The following is a 17,331-nucleotide window of genomic DNA, read 5'->3' as shown; positions in this document are numbered from 1 at the left end:
CAGGAATGTATCTGTTTACAAACCCATCTGGTAAAAAGCTGCAGAGAGAATAAGCTGGGACAGAATAACACTCTTGCCCTAATGCACGCTGGAGGTTATGGAAAACTAAACAGACATAAATGAGAGGGCTGTGTGTTCCAAAGCCAGAAAGTTACTTGAACATAACCAAGATCCTGAGCAACAACCTGCAGAGATATAGACAAAAAAAAAAAATTGATAAGATCACAGCATTTGATTCAATTTACTGCCTTTTAAGAGGACTATGCAAATCATACCATTTGCTGCCCATCTGTTTGCAGTGGGCACAGATGGTAGTCTAACACACTCTGTCTTACCAAAGACACCAAGCAGGTAGCCTTAACTCAGCCATTTTGATTTGCTTTCCTTCTCAGCCTTCAGGCATTAATATTTAACACAGTATTTGCTCCGTGTGGGTCTCACACCCAGAACACACATAACAGATGCAGGTTATCACATGTGCAGTCACTGATGACAAATGCATCCATCTACAATGGTTTCATACTAAACCCAGCTGCTTTTAAAACTTAAGCACCAATGCCGTGTATTTGTTTTCTCTGGTTTTGTACACTCTGACACTGGATTTGCTGATAACAGATTTAGAGAAAGTTTAAGGATTTTTTTTATGTGCTCTTCAAGCAGAAATGAAAGACTATATAAACTCTACATAAGGTCAAAACTTAGTATTTTTCATATTGTTCTTCAACACAGATTTTTTCCTAATGTTTGTTGAACTTTCAGTGATTAGTAACAGTGATTACAAGGCACAGATTTTCTTCATAGCTGCCAGTTATGAAGAACAACTTGTGACAACAGAGGATAGAATGAAAAGTGATCTCAAACCAGTCTTTGGTAAAAAGGTCAAAAGATCCGTTGAAGTAAATGTAACTGAAAATAAAAATACATTTTCCCAAATATTAATTCCTCTCAGAGTTGCTATGGAAAAGTTAGACAAGTAAAAGAATACATTCAGCCTTCATCCATATAATGACAGAGTTTGAGATACACATTATACTTTCTCTGTTAAACAGAGACAGCACTTAGCCATTACTGGAAACCTTAAAAGCAAGACTGCTTGTTTTCCCAAATGCTACTTCCAGCCCCAACAACCAGACTAGGAACAAGGTGATGAAGGTCCTATGGCAAATTATGTAGTCTACAGGAGATGGGAGCAAATGATGAGATAATGTTCCCTCTTACATGAAATTGTTCCACTGTTTTGGCTGGTACACACAGAGGAAAGAAGAACTTCATTGTTCAAAGGTGATGGAATAATTAACAGTTGTTGCAATTACTTCTGGCTAATTCTCCGTGCCAGGTACATCACAGCAATGAGTCCCACACAACTCTAGTTCTGTGCTTCATGAGCAATTAAGGAATTTTAAGACTCACACTGCCTTGCACCCTGTTGTGTTGCTGCAAAGGCAAAGCAGAAGCAATCAGGAGCACATGTATGACTGGTTTTCATGGGAAATTTTGTACTCTGTCTTGCAATAAGAATGTCCGACAGTTTACTCTTATCAGGTGCTAAGACCCTGCCAAAACTGCTTTTATCAACCAATCAACACTGAACTGAAATAGTGAAAAGTTTCTACTGAAAAGGTGAGAGAATTCCATACTTCGCTGAAAAATTACTTTAAAGCATCTTTAAAAGGTATTAAAAAAAGTCAAAACAAAATAAATGCTTTCTATAGGCAACTTACTTTCTTCAAAGTTAAATTTACAATTATCTGCTAAAATAACAACAAAATAATCCCAGAATTACTTTTAAGAAATTTATTCCCTGAAAATCTCCAGACTACTAGCTATCAAGACAGTAAATGGGTTATGAAAGTGACCTGATTGTCCAATAATAGATGATGAGCAGAGCTTGTATACTGATTGACATATTTCTTGTCTGAACTCAACTTTTCAAATAAAATTAAATAACCATTCTGTTAAATTTTCTGATTATACTGGAATATGCAGTAAGGAATACTGTGCAAATATAAATCTGAGGCTCTAAAGTAAAAGTGCATGGTTTGAGGATACATTTTTTTGTCTTATTCAGTAATATGTCAGAAAATTTCCATGCATAACATCACAGATCACTTTTGTAAACTGAGAGATCTAAGTATACTTAGAGAGATATATTATGCAAGGGAATTTCGGTCAAAAAAAAAGTGCACCAACACACATGTACTAATTGGGAAAGACATTGGGAAAGACAGCACCTGATCGTGACTCAGGCTTTGGAAGTGGTAAGTGGTAGAGAGATTTGTTTGAGTGTTTGAACATTTCCACTGTTCCAAGGAATGTGCCCTTTAACATCAATATGCCTATAGAAATAATTTAATTTCAGTGTTTATCCAACCACAAGATAATACAGATGCTGAGGTCATACACCATGTTCTTTTTAGGCAGAGCAGTGCTGCCTAAAATATTAAATAATTCCATTACTCCACAGGAAACTGCTCACAGCTTGTTAGTCAGCTGATGAGCAATTCCTTAAATTCATCCACTGCTTCAGCTCTATTATCATCTGTTTAGTATTGGATGATTCCAGGAGGTCTCTGGTACAACACAGATAAGTACTTCAGATTCAAAAACTTATTAAAAGGAAGTTCAATATGTTACTAGGCAATAATTTCATTCCTGTCCCAGAAAAACAGACAAATGATATTGCTATAAATTTCATTTAGGCTATATTAACATTCAGCTCTTTTGACACTCAATATATTTATTTTGGCTCTTAATAAAGGAAGATGTTAATCTAGAACTTCATTTGTTAAGCAAGAATGGTCATGTAAAGCACACAGGAACACGTGCTATCAATAAAAGCCAAAACTGACAATGAAGCTATTCAAATTTGAATTACTAAAATTAGAAAAATGTAAGAATTTAATTGAAGTAAATTTAGCATTTGACAAAATTTCAATGAATCATCTGGCAAGTTTTATTCTTAGGTTTAGCTCCATATAATTGACACTATAAATATGCCTATGTTGAAAGGCATTTCAAGTATCAGTCAACCTTAAATAGTTTTATTTTCTACTATCATAAAACTCATGTCATTTTAAAGAAAATATTTCAGCAATGAGCTACATGGAAGAGGTGCTCTTTTTTCTAGTCCAAGATACAGGTTAAATGATATCTACATTCAATCACTTTTATAACCCTCCTGAGCCACATAATGATTCCATCTGATTTTGAAATAAAGTACAATATAGACCATAGTTAATCAGCCTTTCCATTCAATAGACATGAAACAAGTAACCAGCAGCTGGCTAAAATGTATTTCAGGAAGTCTTTTTGGTGTAAATGAGTATGAACGACCATTTTTCCACTTTAAACAGACACTTGCAGATTGTGTTATACAAACTATGTTCATGTTTGATGAACATAGCTGTACAAAGCATTTATGTTTTATTTGAATTAAAATTTATAATCACATTAGTTGATATGGGTTAACACATGAGTAAAGGCTTAAAAACATAGTGAATACTGAATAAGTTCCAAAGAGCATTTGCATTTTAAGAATAGACTGACTAGTTCTGGGAATAAAAAAGGACATACCACAAATCTCCCAGGATCCCAGTTTTTTCATGCCAATTACGGAAAATCTGCATGTTTCAGTGAAGCAGGACACTGTTTCAGAACTTACCATACTAATACGGCATTATTTCAGAATAACCCAATTCTTGTTGGACAAGAATCAAGAAGGATCAAAACTACTTCCACATTTCATTGGCAATTCTAATTAAAAAGACTGAAAGCTCTGCCTCCCTTGGAGGGATTATTCTTTGCAGATTTGGAGAGAACTGAAGCACTGCTGCAGCTGAAGCAGATCTGGCTCCCCCAGGTAACTGACAGCATGATGGTGCTGCTGGGGATGCTGGCTCCCAAAAAACCCAAATCCCTCTCTACAGAATAAGGAGATCTGGCAGAGACTGTAGAGGCTGGATGGTTCTCAGCTCAGTTTTCCCACTGCCATGATCTTTGGCAAGATCCTCTGGGTTTGTTATCTCCCGTCAGGAAGCAAGCCTGCAGTAACAGCTGCAGATCCAGCCCAGCACGACAGGACACACCACCAGGGCCCTGCTCTCTGCTCAAGACAATGAGAAAAATGCCTTAAGCTCCATCTAATTTGTGTTTCTGCAGTGTGATGTGAGGCAGGAAGCCTGCAGGGAAACAAACTGGGCAGAGGAAGCAAGATACAGCATAGGCAATCCATTCTGCCTCCTGGAGAAGTCCCCATTATAATTTTAATTATTAAGATAGGCTTCATCTAGGGACAGACAGCTCTTGCAGAGCAACCTATCATACATGTAGGATGAGCAAAAGAGAGGAGAAACCTGCAGCAAAACAGAGAGAAATCCAGCTTCACAGTATACACACACATCAATTGCATGAGCTTCTCCCCACATTGATTTCCAGCAGTTGGAGATATTACTCATATGGCCATATTGAAGTTTAAGTATTTAAACTGTAGGTGGGATAAGAAAGGGAGACCACCAATAAGTTAAAGCCTTTGACTCTCGCTAATGTGAAGGTAAAACCAGAAATATTTGGGAAGCTAAACATGGAGATGTAGTTAGCTTTGATTTTGTGAAACTCTAACAAACATTACTGACTATTCTGTAACATAAAAGCTTTATCTACTATTTTCATTCCACAAACAATAATGACAAAAGTCACATTTCAGTTATCTTATGTTGTCTGCAAGACTTGATATATAAAGATCGCCTTTGCATGGTCACTGTTCCTGCACTTCTATATTCCTGATTTGCCTTTTTACTGAAGAAAATTTACTAATCTAAATGGAGGGGAAAAAAGTTTTCTTTTTCCAAGCACTGTTCTTCCAAGTTCAGCATAGAAACTATCACCCAGAATTATTTTAAGATAGTAAAAGAATATAAACACAAAAGTTTGATATGGAGCAACTGGAGAAGAGTGTAATTTATCTCCATTTGACTTCAGTGCACATAAACATCACATTTCTTGGGATGTCTGTCTAGGAAAAAAGTAGAGTCATTCTGAATTTGGAAACTGGACTGCCTATTTTCTGTTGTTGCAGATTTCCTTTTGACTTAATTTACCAGAACGAGCGGGAGTTTTCCAAGCTTGAAGGGTCAAGAGTCTATCAACTTTCCAAAAGAATATATATTTATTAAGGGATGCTTTGTGCTACCACAATCTATTTGCTAAATAAGCCCAAAAAAATCAGAGTGGAAAAGACAAGTGCATGCACACACACAAAAACACTGGGATGGAGAGATATGTCTAAAAGAAGGGGGAAATGTGAAGATAAAAAGGCAAGAAGGATGTAATTGATTAGTGCTTGCAAAAAGCAGAAAAATGAGATCATTCCTATCAGAAAGTCATAAGGAATGGCAGAGAAACAGAAAGTTTACTTTCTGACATTCTCCAGACAAAGTGAGGGGGAGGGGGGACACCAAAAAACCTTAAACAACCTCCCAGTTTTCCTCAACAGAGACTTCTGATGTTGTAATTTTAATACTTTGGAAGGATTCAGAATTTTCAAAGAGTAGGTAAACAGATTTAGAATTTAGGTTTGCCCAAGGAAATGCCAGTATCTATACAGATAAAGCAGGAGCTGTACAAGGTCTTTTGAGAATACTGATTTATTAGAACAAGCATTGACAAGATATACTCACAGCTACTCACAATGCTTAGAGGCTTTCTTGTCCAAATTTGCTGATGGATTTCTCTTAAATATGAGATATACTTGCATCCTAATATGTGATAAAAATGTAAGGCCATAGCTTGGGTAAAGTTACACAGTTTACATGTTTTACATCTTAGCACTCATTTGTAACTTGAAAACTGAACTGATTAGTAAGTAAATTGAAAGAGAAGAAATGCCTGTGAAAGGGATGATGTCAAATTAATCATGTTTAGAGGCAAATATTTATTCTTGCTGAGTGTCCAGCTCCTCTCTGCCAAAGACAGACATCAGAACTTGAAACTGATAGGTACCTACAACAGCTGCTTGTGTGCAACCTAAGCTAACATTATGTAGAACATGATATTGAATATCTATACATATTTTTCCACAAGAACATGAAAATCTCACTAGAAGTCCTCTGCTGTTGCAGCCCACAGCGAAGCTTTCTTGCCAGGTTTGGCTTTGCCAAGAAGTTCAGCTCTATATAATCAAGAGGTTAATTCCTAAACTGACTTTTGCTACCCAATTTGGTGTCCCCTTTTTCTTGTGGCTTACTTTCAGTTTTGTCTGGTTTCAAGCATTCACTTTTGAGAGGGAGCTCTAGCTCTACCTTATCAACAAACATTTCCCATACTGATCTTGCCACAAATAAGAGAACTGCAAATTCAACACACCTAAGCTTTTTCAGGAACTAAGACCTCTATTTTCCTGACTACTAAGATGGCATTGGTTGCTCAGTATGATTTCTATGATCCCATAACAAATTTTTTTGTTGGCTTTTTTTAAATTAAGCAATTTTAAATCCAAATCACCCAGGCATTTATATTTCCCACAGCCTAGTCGAATATTTAGCATTCATATTCATTGCACACTAATCATTGGTCAGATTTATTATTAATGGTACTATAAAATGATAGTGATAGTGTCAAATTTAAGTGGTCCCCCTGACATTAAAAAAAGAATAGATTCAATCATATTTATCAAAAAGCAATTAAAGTATCTGAATTTTTTATCTACCTAATAACTCAAGGATATACTTTAGATTTCATACATTTTTGCTTTAAAAATCAGTAACACATCTAAGTCAATACATTAAAAACAATAAAAAAAGGTTGAGTCCCAGTATAAGGAAGATTAACTTTTGCACTGATGATCCCACACCATATTAAAATCAAGGGTTACAAGGGAAAATATTCTTTTCCTTTACTACCTCATGACAGTAAATTCTTGTTATTTTCCATCATTTCTTCTGAATTACATCTCTGCAACGAGGGTACAGACTATCTATCTGTTGCTCCAGCTACTGCACTGATTTTATTTCATCTGGAAAGTACAAGATCTTCTTTTGTTCACTGAATATACACATTACACAACATTTCCCTGCTGTATTTGTTAATCCAGAAATAAAATGTGATAAGAAATTAATTTAAAATTCTAAATTTCATATTTCCTCTGTTCTGGCTACTCTGCCCCAATATTACCATAGTCTCTGGCTGAAAGAGCAAAATAGCTTTTTTGATACATAGAGATTCAGGGGAAAGCGGGTTTTTTTGTTGTTGGTATGTTTTGTGGGTTTGGGACGAGATTGTTTTTAAGTAATACAAGTAATACCCTAAATTTCTTTGAACTTCAAGCCATTCATACTTGTGGATCACCATAGCATTATGCATCCTGCTTTACCTAACAGAATTCAGACCAATGACAACAGCTTTAATGCACTCTATTCCAATGTTTTTAAAACCCTCATTCCTGTGACAAACACAATCTTTTGATACAGAATACTCAGATTCTGGCCATATTACTTTTCCAGTGATATCCCCAGGAATACTGTTCCTTGAGAACAATGCCAATGCCACAGCTGAATCCTGGTTTTAATGTTCTGCTGAAGAGTGGAAATTCTTCAAATGAAGGAAATAGTGAAGAGCAAAGTGACTGCAATTGTTTACTTAGCAAAGGCCTGGTAGAAAAGCAAGAGGAAAAGCATAAATTAGGGCAGCTCCTTCTTTGTTTTAAGCCTTATTTGAGTCAAATACCACAAATTCCAAGCTCTGCACTAAGGCACTTTGCATATCAAAGTGTCCTGCATTAATTTAAGTATGTTTTGACATCTTTGCATGACAGATTATGAAACCTGAACCAGATTCATTCTTAATTTTCCAAGACTCTCTCATTTTTTCTGATGCTGAATCTATTTCAGATCACTGTGTAGCATATCATGGTATCCTCAATGTACAAGAAGTCAATTATTGATGGTCTAACCAAAACTCTTACTAGAACATCCTTTCAGAATTAGTCCTCTTCTATTACCAGCTCCAATTTTACAAATATGCCAGAATTGCTGGATTAGCATTAAAACAAATAATAAGAATAAAAATCCTATAAAAGAAGATTCCTCTGTCTGACATTAAATTTTTAGAATTACAATTCTATGATAGTTAATGGAAAAAAGCAAATTTTCTTGGTTGTTGAGCATGAAAATGTCTACCCCAACCTCTTGTATTACCTCAATGAACACAATACTCTTTAATAAAAGCCTGTCTTCCAGAAAGACAATAAAGTTTAAAATGTCAAGAAATGAAGACCCTATGACTTTCCTTGGTAATTAATTTCAAAGACTAAAACATATATTGCTAAAAATATTAAGGCAATTTGTCAGACTTTAATTTCAAGCCACTAATGTATTTCTCTGTTACCTTAGAAAATCTTTTCAATAGGCATTTTATTCCTGTGGAAGGGCACGTAGAAAGCAGCTAAATCATCATTCCCTCTCCTTTTTCATAAACTAAGTCAGACTGAGATCCTCAAGTCTCTCACTATAACACACTTCTTCCAGCCAAGTAATTTTTGTTTTTCTCCTGTAAATCTATCAAGATTTCTACAGTTGTCTTTTACATTCACAAAAACAAAAAGACAAGGCAAGCAAAAAAGAGAGAAAAAAGTGAAAGCTTCCCTAAAAAGCACTGCATTCTGGTTATTCAGCCCTTATCTAAATTTCACACACTGGTAATTTATATCTCTGCTATAAAATAACTCAACCACCAGTGCAGAATTAAACTAGTAATGTAGCAGTCAACTGTTAAACTTCAGTACCATTAACACACACTCCCGTTTGTAAGGCAATTAACCAATTCTCTTAACAATCCTCACATTAAGGTACAGAATCATAAATAGAGAAGCATAACATGTAATCACCCCTCCAGAAAATGAGACTGTAAAATGCATTCTGATTCTTCATTGGAGATAATTTCATTAATTTTCTCTTTATCTAAATTGCTACCTGCTTCATGAGAAGATACTTTGTCTCTGAAGACAAAGCAGTTTCCCTGTCTCCCAAATATTAACACCATTAAGTCCTGGGGCAGGGAATGTGCCTCACATAGGAAAAAGTAAACACAAAAGTAAATATTCTTTGCACCTTCTTTCCTGGTAAAGATTAGTCTGAGCCATGGAGCTGTATGGCAGCAATGAAGTCTAGCTGATGCTACTCACAGAAATAATGGAGCTTCTGGGATGATTTGGGCTGCCACCTACCTCCACACTTGCGCACTTCCTAACTAGGAAGGCTGCCAGAACAACAGGGATCTGTAGCCAGTTGGTATGGTCAAAGTCTTTGTTATTGTGCAGCAGGGAGAGAGAGACTGACAGATAATATTTTAGGAGATTTTGGGGACAAAAATCTGTCCAAGCAATGGATTTTTCAATGTTAATTATTTTGCAGTCTCCTCCACCTCTCCCCAGCCCTGGTTTCTAAAACAACATGTTTAACATTGATATAAGGTCAAGCATTAAGAAGTTGAGGAATGTTTTTCTCAACTCTAATAGAACTTCTTATTTGGAGGATTTAACTGAATGGAAATAAGAATGTGATTGTAGTTTAGTAATTCCTTTATTTTTCCTGATTACTGAGAAATAAATCGATGAAACACACAACTATTATTTTATCATTACAAAATTGTCTAATTTTTTTTTTTCAAATAAAGCAGCTAAAAATTTTAAAAATAAACATTTTGACTATACACTAAAAAAAAAAATCACCCAAGCACAACAGTGTAATTTTTCAAGAAGTGAAGCATTAGTTACCAGTAACAACTGTAATCAATTTTTCATTCAATATGGAGTTTTCACATAGTGCTGCTAATTCCCTGGCTTTCACTAACAATTTAAGATAACTTATAAAATAATAGAGAAATAATTTCTTGTGCTTTAGACAAAATGCTTTTGATTCTCTAACTACATAAAAATCTAACTATACAAACTATATCTAAACTAGAACTCTAACTACATAAACTGCACTAAAAAAAAAAAAAGGAGGAAGATTTCAGGTGGACAAAAGGACAAAACCCCACACAGACCATGTCAGGTAGGCAACAGCATGCAAGATTTCCTGGTATTTTTTTAAATCTGAATTATCATCACCTCTCATACAGCATGAAAGGATACTAGTATTCTGCAGGTTAATGTCATTTGGTTGCTGACCAACACAAATACAGAAGTCAGAAGAGACTGAATAACATTTTTCAGAGCATACATTCCACAACATTGGCTGTTGTGTTTGTTTTTTTAAGCAGAAAAGACTGTGTAATGAGGAAAAATCACCTTTTCAGACTAAAACACTCTTAACCCAATAACTAGCCTTTTAAATAACTTATGAAAAAGTACATCTGAAATGACACAGATAGGAAAGCTTGTCATCTCATACTTAAATTAGTCTCCCAAGTTCTGATGTCTGATACAGAGTCTGATCCAGAATCTGTTCCACAAGAGCATAATAAAAAGGTCACTGAAGCAAAAATTGACACAATCTGTGAAGACTCTGCTTGGTGACAAAGACTGTGAGACTAAGACTAATTTGTTTAAAAGCCTGAAACTGTAGGCAACTCAGGCCAAGCCTGCAGAGAACTCTGTAATCATAAAAGATAAGGAAGAGCAGGAGTTCTTCCAACCCTTTGGGCCACATTTGCCTAAAGCAAAAAGATAAGGGAGCAAAAGGAGGTGGCCACTGAGTGGGAAGAGAAGATCTATTGAATTATGCAAAGCTACCCTAAGACAGCAGTAAAGAGAGGCTCACATTTGTGGAAAGCACAAAGCACTGCTTCAGACATTTCCCCAGAGTGGAGGGAGAGAACACAACACAGCCTTGCCCCCGAGCTTCCCGCACATTTCCCATCCTGATCACAGAAGAAACATTGCCCCTTGGCCCCGCCATGATCACACATTTCAGAAGAGCTATCTCCTTCTTTACCCCCAAGTGGGCAACCTCCAGAGTTCCCCGAGGGCTCAGGATCACTGACATGAGCTCTTATCAGGGCATAAAACATGGGGAAGGATAAAAACTCAGGCACGCTGGGAGTGAGGTTGCTCCAAAAACGACTTAACAAGAAGAAACCTCCACACTGCACACCTGCAAAGGGGCACATCACCCCTGGATGGCTCCTCTTGGGCACCTACAAAAGGTCTCAGTTTTGTCTTCCACCAGAGTTGCCTGCACACCAAGCTCCCAGGAATGTTGTTTTCTACTCCTTACTCTTCCCTCCTCCACAAGTGGAAATTTCCCATGGCTGAGAGGATAGGACAGCAAACTAGGGACATCAGCTTTGCCCTAGAGATGCAGCCAGCCAGTAAGGAGTGTAGATGGAGCCACCATAAGGCAAATGGAAGACCTCTCTTTCAACTGACCCAGATAATTCATAATTTTGGCATCTGAAAAGAACTTGGGGAAGCATATGGGATATTTTTTATATTTTCACTTATGTCATGCAATAAGTCTTTCCAACAGTTATTTTTGTTGTCACATGATACTTTTATGGCATTATTCCCATGATTAATAAGCTGTTTTTAAAAATGTACTGATATATAGTGATTTATTATTTTCCTTGGCTTTAACAAAAAGTGATGAAGTAAAGCTCTGCAGACAGCTTGATATAATTATAAAACTACCATATCTGGCATGCATAAATATGCTTTAAAGCATGCTACACATAATTACTATACTATTTTGATATCTTTATTTCCTAGACTCAGAAAGACTCAGTTTAACTAAATATACTTATCCTCAAAAAGCACCTTAGATACTTATTTTATATTACTAAAAACTAGGAATTTTCTTCCTGACCTCCATGCTTTAAGGTTTTTTTTCAACTGGCTGATTTTTTTACAGAAAATTATCTTCCATTCTTCACAGATTATTTATCTGGAGGTAAACCAAGAGATTTCATCAGATTCTACAGATAACTAATATTTTGAATTGTCCTTATATACATATAGCTTGCAATCTATCAAGCCATCTGCCTTACTCAATATGCAGAACACTCTTGGTCATTACAGCTTACATACATGTGTGTGTGTGTATATGTATGTATATATATATATATCTATATATATATCTACATACACAAATATAAATGCACGCATATAAACAAAATACAATTACACACTTATGTATATGTACCAAATATATATGTTAGAAACTCCAGCTTTCAGGGACAATTGTTTTGTGGCCAGATTCCTATGAAAGGCATATTCTCTTTGAGGTATCTGGGAGGTACCCACACCAGAAGAACAATGTCTGACATATGAAAATCATACACAATATACCTAGCATACACAATATGCTACATAAATAAGGCAGTAAAACCAGCAATATTTTGAAAATTCAAGACCATTTTAATAAAAGATATGTAAATCTGTAAAAGGAAAATACAGTGATTGTTTATTGCTGCATAAGAGCTGTGATCTTTTATAGTTCGGTCTACAGTAATAATTTATTAGTTAATTAGTTGTAAATTTTAAATAGTTGCTACTATTGCTATTTGTACTTTAAAATGTGGAATATGTTGTAATTTATATAATCAGAAAATCTTAATGTGTTCTGTAACTGAATAAATACTTATTAAAATAGCAAAGGGTGCAATTTATCTTTCACTATCAACAGGAAGTTTCTCTTTATTTCAGTTTTGGTAAAACGGCTCACTGTGCTTACTTCTTCAGAATGAAAAAGAGATCATTAAAAAGAAGCTATTCTGACACTATGTGAAAACTTCCATGGATTCCTAAAAGGCAAGTGGGAATAATGGAGGAGAGAGAAGAGGAAAACAAGAATATTCTGACATTTGCGCTCTGTAGGGCAAAGCAAGGTAACATACTGAGAAGCTACAGAAAATAGACTATTTTCACTTTAGGCCTGGCCTCCCTAAAAACATAAGCCTGACTAACTATGCAAATGTCAACCTGTAGCATTTTTCTGCAGCTCTAGTCTGAAGTCTTAGGGAATATTGCTGATCGTGATCCTTACCTAACCCAGATCTAAAAGTCATGTACTAATGTTTGTGAGGGGAGTTATCTTTTCAGTAGTGCTAGAACAGTACTATTTATATAAACATAAACTGATTTTTGAATATATTTAAGTCAACAAACTACACACATCTCTGAGCTGTTAATGAAAAATGTCTTTCACTTTACCATATTTAAGGCCATTCATGTCCATTAGGGTCTGTACACCTGTCTCCAATCTGAAGAATGCTGCATTGATAACATAAATATGCAATTCATCTATTCTTTATGAGGCACATACCAAAATTCTCCATTTAACGGTGAAAGGTATCCCATGCTGACAGGCCTTCCTTTTTCCAAGCCAATTTATGAGCCTCAGCACCTGCATGCTCCATCCTTCAGCCATAAGCTCATGCACTTCTGCCAGAATCAGAGTCCTTCCTGCACACTCCCCGCTTTCTCATCCTCTTTTGTCAGTCATGCACTGTGACTCTCTCTAGGAGTCAAGTGTAAGCAGAGCTGCTGAGATCTCACAGAACTTGCTCCTCCAAAACAGGTAGCGAACCCTAGACCCTCCATCTCCTCATTTCAGTTTCTTATGGATTGCTGTTAGGAAGATGTTTCCTATAAAGTTCTAGAAAATAAAATTAAATGCCACGCAGCTTGGAAAAAAGTCTCCAGGTAAGCAAACTTGTTCGCTGTGGCATTTGGCACACAGTCAATGTCTGTTCAGCGAGTGAAGACACAGCCTCAGTCACATTTATTCTTTTACAGAGGACAAATGAAGACCATGGAACACTTAAAGCTTCCAGATAGCTTAAGTGAGGCTGCACAATGCATAATGCTTGTATAGGCAATCTCCAGAGACACGATGCTTACTTCAAAAAATGTCAATGTCACTCTCAATAATTGCAAAACTCTGGAAATTGCTAAAATGTTCTTTCATTGTGTTTCATCTGACTCACCCTGCAGTAAGTTTTCAGTGCTGCTTCTCTGCAGATGCAGCAGTCATTGGATTTTTCAGAGACCACTTTCACAGCTCTGGAGACTCAGCTTTTACCAGAACTGATACTATGAAACCAGCTCTACAGTGCTCGTATGGTCACCTCCCACCCACTACAAAGAAAGATCTCATAAATGTATGGGGAAATCAATAATACAAATTCTGGTAAAAGCTGGACCTCAGAAAATACTGAAAGAATACAAGAAACTTTTTTTAAAAAAAAGGCAAGCCAAAAATCTGAAAGGATGGGGGTAACATGAAAGTAAATAACTATATAGTCAGTGATGTGTGTTCTCCTGAACCAGTTAAAAGCACAGTGACCAGAATGCTGATAAAAAAAAAAAAAAAAACAAAACAGTAAGGAATAAACAATACCTGGTTATGAAATTCTGTTTCTGAACTACTGACTCTCTATGTCAGACTGATATTTGCATATACTTTGCTAGCATAAAGAAAAATTTTACAGTGAAAACCCTTCCATTTACATGCTTGAGACCTTAGAAACAACATGGAGTTATAAAGATAAGACATCAGAAAATCCTAAAGGATGACAAAGAAAGTTAAAAGACTTCTAAGAAATCCAGGAATGCACAGTAATTTATTTATCAAAATATAGCAAGAATTGTCCAGTCCTTTTTTTTTCCTCTTGCAACATATGGATGTAGAAAATAATGAAAAACTGAACTGTGTAGATAGCCTCAAGAAAACTGACAAAGTCAGTTCTACTGTCCTTGTTCTGGTTTTCAGATCCCACCCCATAAACTAACAAGGTTTGAATGAAGCTTATCTCACTTTATACCTTCTTAATTCCTTTTCAAATGCTGCCAAATACTTAGAATTAAAAGCCAGCCTTTGGATTACATATATATACATGTGTATGTAGATATATATACACCTATATCTACACACTTGCACTTACACTTACATAAACCACAGAGTCAATCCTAGAATGCCTTGGGTTGGAAGAGACCTTCAAAGTTACCTAGTTTCAAGCCCCCTGACATGGGTAGGGACACCTTTCACTAGAAAAGTTGCTCAAAGCCATGTCCAACCTAGCCTTGAACACTTCCAGGAATGGGGCATCCACAACTTCTCTGGGCAACCTGTTCCATTGCCTCACAGTAAATGATTTCTTCCTAATATCTAATCTAAATCTCCTCTGGTTTAGTTTAAAAATATTCTTCCTTATTCTACCACAGTCTGTCTGTGTACAAACTCACTCTCCCTCTATTTTATAAGCCCCCTTTAGGTACTGGAAGGTTGCTATAAGGAAGGCTCCCAGAGCCTTCTCTCCTCTAGGTTGAACAACCCCAGCTGTCTCAGCCTCTCCAGATATGAGAGATACTCCAGTCACCTGATCATCTTTGTGGCCTCCTCTGTACCCATTTTAACATCCATCAGAGCCCCCAGGCACTTCTCAGCTGTGCTGCTCTCAATGAGTTCATGTCCCAGTCTGTGCTCAGGTCTAGGCTTGCCCTCACTGAGGTGCAGCACGTTCCACTTGGACCTTTTAGAACTTCACAGGGTTCTCATGGGCCCACTTCTCAAGCTTGCCCAGGGCCTCTGGGATGGTACCCCTACAAATGACAGAATATGCTTTCTATACTGGAAATCTGGGCTTCTCCTAAACCTTACATTATTCCCATGTTTGGTTCAGCACCCAGAATTGGCCTTTTGAACTCAGTGAAATAAAATAGAAACAACAATTTCTGCAAAAATGGCAGCTCAGCTTGCAGCTAAAAGGACAATATTTACTGAACCACCTTTACCAACAACCTCCCTCTAAGTCAGTGGTCTTTTGCTCAGCCACTTTCTCTTTTTAGCAGTCAGCATGACCTTTGGTCACAAGAGGAACCAGATCAATAGCAACAGCACAAACTAATCCTTGTGGAAGCATTTATTTCTTTTTTTGTCCTTTGTTAAACCAGAAGGAGCAAGAATTGGCCCAACTCTCAGATTATAAGCCTAAAATGGTTATGTTCCTAGACAATTTAAAAAGCAAGCTGATTTTTTAGAGTTAAGCAAGTTCAGTTTTCTTTGTATACTGATCTAAGAATTTCTGTAGTCAGAAACAGTGTGAACTCAGTTTTTGCAGCAATAATGGTTTACAGACCAAATACCTCTAAATGACATACTGATATAACTCAGTTTGCAAAAAGTATGTATGGTAAGAGGAATCCAAGTTCCCTGAATTCAACACTAATCCATATTTCTTATTGGTAAGTTTACTGATGTACACAGAAAAAGTGCATAAAATTCTTATTAAGGTAAAATTTCCACAGGTTAGCAAATAGAATGTTGTTGGGTTTGTTTTAAGTTGGAAAGCAAAGATATCATGAACAAAGCTGACTATACTGATGCTAGACATAAATCTATAATGTCTAATTGCATACGCCATGCACATAGGAGAGAAGATCTGTTCACATTTCATTTTCTCTCATTTTGAAGCAGTAAAGAAATAAAACTATTCAAAAGTGGCATCTTAATTTTCTAGACTTTCAAAGCTCCTTTTCCATGTTTTTCTCCAACATTACCAAATACCTGTTCTGTCCTACTGTCACTGCCGCATCCCACTTGTGTTGGGGAGATGTGCACTCCTGTGTACTGCTTTCTACTCACCATGGTGAGGTGAACATAAGGTGAAACATCATTTGTGAACCCATCTCTGTTGCTGGTATGCAAAGGATTCAACATTCCAACACAACTGTAGGCGGACATTTTAAGCCACAACAATTCTACCTTTGAGAGAGGGTAATTAAATATGATCAGCAAAGCCTAGGACTGACTGTAGAGTGTAAGAAAATGGTAATAACAAATCAAAGGAAGAAGAGAGATGAGAATTTGTGCCTCCTTGATTTCTAGTTTATTTATGAAAGCAGAAAAGGGCAGACCAATCTACAGATTTTTGGATTTTTGGAATGTTGTGTTTTGAGAGCTCATTTTAATAATAACAATGACATAACCTAAAAAGATGAAAAAAATTATTACAATCTATGCATTTTTTTCCTCAGAAAGAGCAGCAATTCAGGAAAAGGCAAACTCTGCATGAGATTTTTAAGATGCCTGCCAAAATTCTGCTCATTTTCATTCCTCATCTATTTAATAATTCAGGCAGTTTATTGCAGTCAAAAAATGCCCATTTGCCATTTCTGCATTTATATGAAGCATAAGTCAGTGGGTTTTAATCATGCTGCTTATCTTTGGAACCATCATTGTCCTTTCTTATTTCAGTTCTTTGAGGAGAAGGATCAGAGATAACAATTTCCTGGTTTGAAAAGAAACATGAAATGCTATAATTGTAAATATCCATTTTAAATTTCATCCATATACCTTTCCAAAATGATGATTTATCCTCACATTCCAGCAAGGTGAA

The 17,331-nt window shown here is 36.3% G+C and overlaps 1 protein-coding gene across 3 annotated transcripts in view; it reads right to left on the bottom strand.

Moving 5' to 3' along the window:
* The window catches only part of STXBP5L (syntaxin binding protein 5 like), a 184,176-nt gene that overhangs the window by 122,509 nt on the left and 44,336 nt on the right, over positions 1–17,331 (bottom strand). The window lies entirely within an intron of this gene.

This window comes from Geospiza fortis, unplaced genomic scaffold (genome assembly GCF_000277835.1).
Source record: "Geospiza fortis unplaced genomic scaffold, GeoFor_1.0 scaffold1, whole genome shotgun sequence".
In the NCBI taxonomy this organism is placed as follows: Eukaryota; Metazoa; Chordata; class Aves; order Passeriformes; family Thraupidae; genus Geospiza; species Geospiza fortis.
The sequence above is the reverse complement of the archived record's forward strand: the minus strand, read 5'-3'. Positions and strand labels throughout refer to the sequence as shown.